Source organism: Procambarus clarkii, chromosome 91, assembly GCF_040958095.1.
Source record: "Procambarus clarkii isolate CNS0578487 chromosome 91, FALCON_Pclarkii_2.0, whole genome shotgun sequence".
Taxonomy (NCBI): Eukaryota; Metazoa; Arthropoda; class Malacostraca; order Decapoda; family Cambaridae; genus Procambarus; species Procambarus clarkii.
The window spans coordinates 7,178,067-7,188,392 of NC_091240.1; positions in this window are offsets into that span (position 1 = coordinate 7,178,067).

Here is a 10,326-nt window from a genome sequence, read left to right on the forward strand (position 1 = left end):
AACACCAGAACACACCTGCTCAACACACCTGCTCAGGATACAACACACTTGCTCAACACCACAACACACACCTGCTCAACACCACAACACACATGCTCAACACCACAACACACACCTGCTCAACACCACAACACACCTGCTCAACACCACAACACACACCTGCTCAACACCACAACACACCTGCTCAACACCACAACACACACCTGCTCAACACACAACTACGGCTCAATACACAAATACATCACACAAAAAACACCCCCAAACCACTTGATTGTTACTTGACACATTAATATATTCAAGAGCCGGAAAAAGAGAGTTGGTGGTGCAGTATGCAAGAGCGCTCTTGATTTTCGATAATACAATCAAGAAATTATGGAATAATGGCCACAATAGGCTGTCATTTATTGTATAATTCAAACTCATAGAAATGTTTTTTGTATGAAAGGCGTTCCTCATCCTTTTAAAAATGAATGAAGAGGTGGTGAGTGATATTATTCATTCATTCATTCACGGATTCATTCAAGGATGTCATGTATTTAATTGTGCTTCCAGGGTTGTGCTTTAGCTTCTTGGGCCCCGCCTCTCAGAGGATGAATGTGTGTCTACTCAGCTAATTGTGTTTGTGGGGGTTGAGCTCTGGCTCTTTGGTCCCGCCTCTCAACTGTCAGTCAACTGGTGTACAGATTCCTGAGCCTACTGGGCTCTATCATATCTACATTTGAAACTGTGTATGGAGTCAGCCTCCACCACATCACTGCCTAGTGTATTAAATTTATTAACTACTTTGACACTGAAAAAATTCTTTCTAACGTCTCTGTGGCTCATCTGGGTACTAAGTTTCCACCTGTGTCCCCTTGTTCGTGTCCCACCCGTGCTGAAGAGTTTGTCTTTGTCCACCCTGTTAATTCCCCTGAGAATTTTGTAGGTGGTTATCATGTCTCCCCTTACTCTTCTGTTTTCCAGGGACAGGGACATGAGGTTCAGCTCCTTTAGCCTTTCCTCGTAGCTCATACCTCTCAGTTCCGGGACGAGTCTGGTGGCATACCGCTTAATCTTCTCTAACTTTGTCTTGTGTTTAACTAGGTATGGACTCCAGGCTGAAGCTGCATACTCCAGGATTGGTCTTACATAAGTGGTATACAGGGTTCTGAAAGATTCCTTACACAAGTTTCTGAAGGCAGTTCTTATGTTGGCCAGTCTAGCATATGCCGCTGATGACATTCTTTTGATGTGGGCCTCTGGGGACAGGTTCGGTGTGATATCAACCCCCAGATCCTTCTCTCTATTTGACTCTTGCAGGATTTCACCTCTCAGATGATTCCTTGTGTTCAGCCTCCTGCTCCCTTCGCCTAACTTCATTACCTTACACTTTCCTCTGCGTGTGTGTTTGTAATTACCTAAGTGTAGTTACAGGATGAGAGCTACGCTCGTAGTGTCCCGTCTTCCCAGCACTCTTTGTCATATAACGCTTTGAAACTACTGACGGTCTTGGCCTCCACCACCTTCTCACCTAACTTGTTCCAACCGTCTACCACTCTGTTTGCGAAAGTGAATTTTCTTATATTTCTTCGGCATCTGTGTTTAGCTAGTTTAAATCTATGACCTCTTGTTCTTGAAGTTCCAGGTCTCAGGAAATCTTCCCTATCGATTTTATCAATTCCTGTTACTATTTTGTATGTAGTGATCATATCACCTCTTTTTCTTCTGTCTTCTAGTTTTGGCATATTTAATGCCTCTAACCTCTCCTCGTAGCTCTTGCCTTTCAGTTCTGGGAGCCACTTAGTAGCATGTCTTTGCACCTTTTCCAGTTTGTTGATGTGCTTCTTAAGATATGGGCACCACACAACTGCTGCATATTCTAGCTTTGGCCTACCTTGAGGTTACCTTGAGGTGCTTCCGGGGCTTAGCGTCCCCGCGGCCCGGTCGTCGACCAGGCCTCCTGGTTGCCGGACTGATCAACCAGGCTGTTGGACGCGGCTGCTCGCAGCCTGACGTATGAGTCACAGCCTGGTTGTGACTCATACCCTTGAGTATTTTGTATATGGTGATCACGTCACCCAGAATTCTCATTTTACAGTAATGTGAAGTTTAATTCGTTTAGTCATTCCTCGTACGTTTTGTGTACTTCGTTTTCTGTTTTGTGTCTCCATTCTAAAGTCTTTCGATCCAGTGTTATACTGAATACTATTCATGTGAAGGTGAACACTGTATTGTTATACATAACTATTTTTATACATAACTGTATTGTTATACATAACTGTATTGCTTTCCTGTCCTCATATCCCAGCTCCTGGTCCTCATATCCCAGCTCCTAGTCCTCATATCCCAGCTCCTAGTCCTCATATCCCAGCTCCTAGCCATTCATATCCCAGCTCCTAGCCCTCATATCCCAGCTCCTAGCCCTCATATCCCAGCTCCTAGCCCTCATATCCCAGCTCCTAGCCACTCATATCCCAGCTCCTAGCCCTCATATAATCATACTATCTTAGCGCTTTCTCATAGTTAACTAAACTAAAAATCTAAAAAGTACTTTTTTCCATAAATAAAAAAATAGCATCAAAGACTTTTTTTTATCAGGAAGGAGGGGTGGGAGGGAGTGGGGGGAAGAGGGGTTTAAGCGTCACTACGTGATGGATAATTAAAAGCAACCTTGTTGTACATGTCAATTAAGGCGAGTAAATATGTTGCCAAAATCCCTCCCCTACGTTGCGTTTTCTATACGTCTCGGAGATCAGTTTTTTGTTTAAATAATTTTAAATTACCTATATAATAAATTTTGTAATTAGAAACGACAATAATAATATTAATTGTGGAGAAATATACGTTATATTAAAGTGTAAACTAACATAGTATACAAGGACCTGCGCAAACTACGCAGTGTTAATTATATATAGGATTAAAAAAAAATAAGACAAACTAAACAAAATACAAATATTCCCTTCAGCTGTTGCTAAACTGTAAATTGTCAACACTAACACCTCAACTAAAAAAAAAAAATGTGTAATGCCCTCCCCAAAAAATGAAAGCGACTTCGATCACAAACCTCTAATTTCAGGGAAGGAATTTACAACCCCGCTGCACGAACCGGAATCAAAAAGAGAGACATGTTCAGGATTTAATCTTGCTGGCATTTGCATTCTTTTGAGTTTCCGACGAGCGAGAGAAATAAAAAAAAAACAGAAAACCTTCCCCCTGAACTGATATTGAGAGTCCCGTCAAGCCTTTTCAATGAACCGGCCGCCGTCAGTTCGACGGCTAATGTAGTATCGGGCCGTCAGTTCGACGACTAATGGAGTATCGGGAGTATATGTTAACGGCTTCCCATCTTCAATGCAAATGAAGCGAGCAACGAGATCCCAGCGTATAATCTGCTCTTGGCTCCTCCCACCGGGCCAGCGGGCCACGCCCCCGTCAGGTCGGGCGGCCAATCGCAGGCCGGGGAGCAGGCGGCGGGCGTGGCCCGGCCGGAATGGAGCTCGGCAAATGGACCTCCGGCGGAGGGCGACCAGTCGTAAAGCAGCTCGTTAAGGGTGAAGTTGTGAACGATTCTTTATGTTCGGCACTGAAATTATTGTTAACATTCATTGTCAATAATTTACCGCAACTGAAACTCGATACACACACACGCGCACACACAGATCTACACGTACATACACACACTCACATATATCCACATACTGTAAACACAAAAATAACATTCGTAAATATTTAATAAATTATATATATATATATATATATATATATATATATATATATATATATATATATATATATATATATATATATATATATATATATATATAAAACTGAAAACTCACACCTCAGAAGTGACTCGAACCCATACTGCCAGGAGCACTCTGCATCTGGCGTACAGGACACCTTAACCACTCGATCAACACGACCGGACAAAAGAGGATGGTAGCCTCTGGTATTGACTTTTGCTGGTGTTGACGTTTTGATGTGTAGGGCCTATCACATCAAAAATCTCATATCACATCACCCCAAAACAAATATAAGCATGAAACGGAGTACATAGAAAATCTTTTTTTGAAAATGTGAGAAGTCTCTTACGAAACGCTTCTAGGCGTCAGACCATAAATAAAAATGCAAAAATGAACTTTGGAGAGTTAATTTTTCAATTACCTCCGATAGTGAAGAAAAATGTAAGAAATATATTGAGAAGATTCGTGTTAGAATCATTAATCTCACCCTTTCGGTCACATTCAACAACATATGTTTACAAGAAAGACTGCTACCAAAATATACTAATATATATATATATATATATATATATATATATATATATATATATATATATATATATATATATATATATATATATATATATATATATATGCGGAAAATCCACAGAGAAATATGAAATGAGGTGAACGTTTCGGCTTGTTAAAGCCTTTGTCAACACCAGACTGACTAGAAAATATATATATATATATATATATTTATACTGTATATATATATATATATATATATATATATATATATATATATATATATATATATATATATATATGTTGTACCTAGTAACCAGAACGCACTTCTCAGCCTACTATGCAAGGCCCGATTTGCCTAATAAGCCAAGTTTTCCTGAATTAATATATTTTCTCTAATTTTGTTCTTATGAAATGATAAAGCTACCCATTTCATTATGTATGAGGTCATTTTTTTTTATTGGAGTTAAAATTAACGTAGATATATGACCGAACCTAACCAACCCTACCTAACCTAACCTAACCTATCTCTATAGGTTAGGTTAGGTTAGGTAGCCGAAAAAGTTAGGTTAGGTTAGATTAGGTAGTCGAAAAACAATTAATTCATGAAAACTTGGCTTATTAGGCAAATCGGGCCTTGCATAGTAGGCTGAGAAGTGCGTTCTGGCTACTAGGTACGACATATATATATATATATATATATATATATATATATATATATATATATATATATATATTAGTATATTTTGGTAGCAGTCTTTCCTGTAGACATATATTATTAAATATGACCGAAAAAGTAAGATTAATAATTCTAACACGAATTTTCTCAATCTTTCGTACATTACGCTTCACTGTTGGAGGTAAATCAAAAATCACTTCTCCAAAATTCATTTTTATTTCTAGTGCTAGAAATAAAAATGAATTTTGGAGAAGTGATTTTTGATTTACCTCCAACAGTGAAGCGTAATGTACGAAAGATTGAGAAAATTCGTGTTAGAATTATTAATCTTACTTTTTCGGTCATATTTAATAATATATATATATATATATATATATATATATATTTATTTATTTATTTATTAAAAACTCAACATGTCAGCCGACCATGAAAAAAAGAGATTTGCATATACATATTATTCCCCCCCCCCCATAATCCCCCATAACTCCCCCCTTCCCCCCCTTCCGTGGACCCTTTGGAGACGGTGGCGTGGGTATAGCGACACGCAAACTATCACTCAAGCAACGAACGAGTTAACGAGAGAGTTTCACCTCGCTATTGTGTCTCCTAACGAGATCGCGGGAGTCGAATCGACTTCGAATCATTTGGTTGAGGGCGGCCAGATTCACGAAGCCGTTACGCAAGTAGTTACGAACCTGGGGCCAGATTCACGAAGCCGTTACGCAAGTACTTACGAACCTAGGGCCAGATTCACGAAGCCGTTACGCAAGTACTTACGAACCTGGGGCCAGATTCACGAAGCAGTTACGCAAGTACTTACGAACCTGGGGCCAGATTCACGAAGCAGTTATGCAAGTATTACGAATCTGCGGCTAGATTCACGAAGCAGTTACGCAAGTACTTACGAACCTGGGGCCAGATTCACGAAGCCGTTGCGCAAGTACTTACGAACGTGTAGGTCTTTCGTCAATCTTTGACGCCTTTGGTTACATTTATTAAACAGTTTACAAGCGTTACTGTTACTACCAGGACCACTGTTACTGTTACTACCAGGACCACTGTTACTGTTACTACCAGGACCACTGTTACTGTTACTACCAGGACCACTGTTACTGTTACTACCAGGACCACTGTTACTGTTACTATCAGGACCACTGTTACTGTTACTACCAGGACCACTGTTACTGTTACTATCAGGACCACTGTTACTGTTACTATCAGGACCACTGTTACTGTTACTACCAGGACCACTGTTACTGTTACTACCAGGACCACTGTTACTGTTACTACCAGGACCACTGTTACTGTTACTACCAGGACCACTGTTACTGTTACTACCAGGACCACTGTTACTGTTACTATCAGGACCACTGTTACTGTTACTATCAGGACCACTGTTACTGTTACTACCAGGACCACTGTTACTGTTACTACCAGGACCACTGTTACTGTTACTACCAGGACCACTGTTACTGTTACTACCAGGACCACTGTTACTGTTACTATCAGGACCACTGTTACTGTTACTACCAGGACCAAAGTTACTGTTACTATCAGGACCACTGTTACTGTTACTATCAGGACCACTGTTACTGTTACTACCAGGACCACTGTTACTGTTACTACCAGGACCACTGTTACTGTTACTACCAGGACCACTGTTACTGTTACTACCAGGACCACTGTTACTGTTACTATCAGGACCACTGTTACTGTTACTATCAGGACCACTGTTACTGTTACTACCAGGACCACTGTTACTGTTACTACCAGGACCACTGTTACTGTTACTACCAGGACCACTGTTACTGTTACTATCAGGACCACTGTTACTGTTACTACCAGGACCACTGTTACTGTTACTATCAGGACCACTGTTACTGTTACTATCAGGACCACAGTTACTGTTACTACCAGGACCACTGTTACTGTTACTACCAGGACCACTGTTACTGTTACTACCAGGACCACTGTTACTGTTACTACCAGGACCACTGTTACTGTTACTACCAGGACCACTGTTACTGTTACTATCAGAACCACTGTTACTGTTACTATCAGGACCACTGTTACTGTTACTACCAGGACCACTGTTACTGTTACTACCAGGACCACTGTTACTGTTACTACCAGGACCACTGTTACTGTTACTACCAGGACCACTGTTACTGTTACTATCAGGACCACTGTTACTGTTACTACCAGGACCAAAGTTACTGTTACTATCAGGACCACTGTTACTGTTACTATCAGGACCACTGTTACTGTTACTACCAGGACCACTGTTACTGTTACTACCAGGACCACTGTTACTGTTACTACCAGGACCACTGTTACTGTTACTACCAGGACCACTGTTACTGTTACTATCAGGACCACTGTTACTGTTACTATCAGGACCACTGTTACTGTTACTACCAGGACCACTGTTACTGTTACTACCAGGACCACTGTTACTGTTACCAGGACCACTGTTACTGTTACCAGGACCACTGTTAATGTTACCAGGACCACTGTTACTGTTACTACCAGGACCACTGTTACTGTTACTACCAGGACCACTGTTACTGTTACTACCAGGACCACTGTTACTGTTACTACCAGGACCACTGTTACTGTTACTACCAGGACCACTGTTACTGTTACTATCAGGACCACTGTTACTGTTACTATCAGGACCACTGTTACTGTTACTACCAGGACCACTGTTACTGTTACTACCAGGACCACTGTTACTGTTACTACCAGGACCACTGTTACTGTTACTACCAGGACCACTGTTACTGTTACTATCAGGACCACTGTTACTGTTACTACCAGGACCAAAGTTACTGTTACTATCAGGACCACTGTTACTGTTACTATCAGGACCACTGTTACTGTTACTACCAGGACCACTGTTACTGTTACTACCAGGACCACTGTTACTGTTACTACCAGGACCACTGTTACTGTTACTACCAGGACCACTGTTACTGTTACTATCAGGACCACTGTTACTGTTACTATCAGGACCACTGTTACTGTTACTACCAGGACCACTGTTACTGTTACTACCAGGACCACTGTTACTGTTACTACCAGGACCACTGTTACTGTTACTATCAGGACCACTGTTACTGTTACTACCAGGACCACTGTTACTGTTACTATCAGGACCACTGTTACTGTTACTATCAGGACCACTGTTACTGTTACTACCAGGACCACTGTTACTGTTACTACCAGGACCACTGTTACTGTTACTACCAGGACCACTGTTACTGTTACTACCAGGACCACTGTTACTGTTACTACCAGGACCACTGTTACTGTTACTATCAGGACCACTGTTACTGTTACTATCAGGACCACTGTTACTGTTACTACCAGGACCACTGTTACTGTTACTACCAGGACCACTGTTACTGTTACTACCAGGACCACTGTTACTGTTACTACCAGGACCACTGTTACTGTTACTATCAGGACCACTGTTACTGTTACTACCAGGACCAAAGTTACTGTTACTATCAGGACCACTGTTACTGTTACTATCAGGACCACTGTTACTGTTACTACCAGGACCACTGTTACTGTTACTACCAGGACCACTGTTACTGTTACTACCAGGACCACTGTTACTGTTACTACCAGGACCACTGTTACTGTTACTATCAGGACCACTGTTACTGTTACTATCAGGACCACTGTTACTGTTACTACCAGGACCACTGTTACTGTTACTACCAGGACCACTGTTACTGTTACCAGGACCACTGTTACTGTTACCAGGACCACTGTTAATGTTACCAGGACCACTGTTACTGTTACTACCAGGACCACTGTTACTGTTACTACCAGGACCACTGTTACTGTTACTACCAGGACCACTGTTACTGTTACTACCAGGACCACTGTTACTGTTACTACCAGGACCACTGTTACTGTTACTACCAGGACCTCTGTTACTGTTACTACCAGGACCACTGTTACTACCAGGACCACTGTTACTGTTACCAGGACCACTGTTACTGTTACCAGGACCACTGTTACTGTTACCAGGACCACTGTTACTACCAGGACCACTGTTACTGTTACCAGGACCACTGTTACTGTTACCAGGACCACTGTTACTGTTACTACCAGGACCACTGTTACTGTTACCAGGACCACTGTTACTGTTACCAGGACCACTGTTACTGTTACTACCAGGACCACTGTTACTGTTACTACCAGGACCACTGTTACTGTTACCAGGACCACTGTTACTGTCAGTACCTCTGTTACTGTTACTACCAGGACCACTGTTACTGTTACCAGGACCACTGTTACTGTTACCAGGACCACTGTTACTGTTACTACCAGTACCTCTGTTACTGTTACTACCAGGACCACTGTTACTGTTACTATCAGGACCACTGTTACTGTTACTACCAGGACCACTGTTACTGTTACCAGGACCACTGTTTCCATTATCACTACTACCACTAAAACTACAACCAGGTACCCAATTACTGCTGGGTGAACAGGCGCATCAGGTTGAAAGAAACTCTGCCCGTTTGTTCCCGCCTCCGCCGGGGATCGAATCCGGAATCTTAGGATTACGAATCCCGAGCGCTGTCTACTCAGCCGTCAGGCTCGGTTGTGAACTCTCCATAGAAAACGGTGTCCAGTACCTGGCAAATGTCCTTGGGCCAGATTCACGAAGCAGTTACGCAAGCACTTACGAACGTGTACATCTTTCCTCAATCTTTGACGGCTTTGTTTACATTTATTAAACAGTTTACAAGCATGAAAACTTACCAATCAACTGTTGTTATTGTTATAAACAGTCTCCTGGTGCTTCGGAGCTCATTAACTGTTTAATAATTGTAAACAAAGCCGCCAAAGATTGAGAAAAAGATGGACAGGTTCGTAAGTGCTTGCGTAACTGCTTCGTGAATCTGATCCCTTATCACTTTCTGTATATCTCCCCCGTCCCGTTTTCCTTCGTCTTGTCATTTCCTCAGTTCTTCCTCTCACAGTTCTTTGTATAGATATGTTAATATCCTCGTGTGATCCCCCTGTTCTGTAGTTAACTTAAGTTCTTAAGTTGTAAGTTGATAAAGTCTTAAGTTCGATCCATGACTAGGACAGAGTGATCGCTGGTTCCTAGTGGTATTCTATGTTCCAAGTTCTCGATGTGTTCTTCATTCTGAGTGAAGAACAGGTCCTTACCATGAGGTTACCTTGAGGTGCTTCCGGGGCTTAGTGTCCCCGCGGCCCGGTCGTCGACCAGGCCTCCTGGTTGCTGGACTGATCAACCAGGCTGTTAGACGCGGCTGCTCGCGTCTACAGACTCTGACAGACTCTTCGTGCATCTCCTTCCCTTCGCCCTTGTGTTATTATTCACATGTTATGTTGAGAAGTTCTTGTCGATAACTTCTACTAATTTTG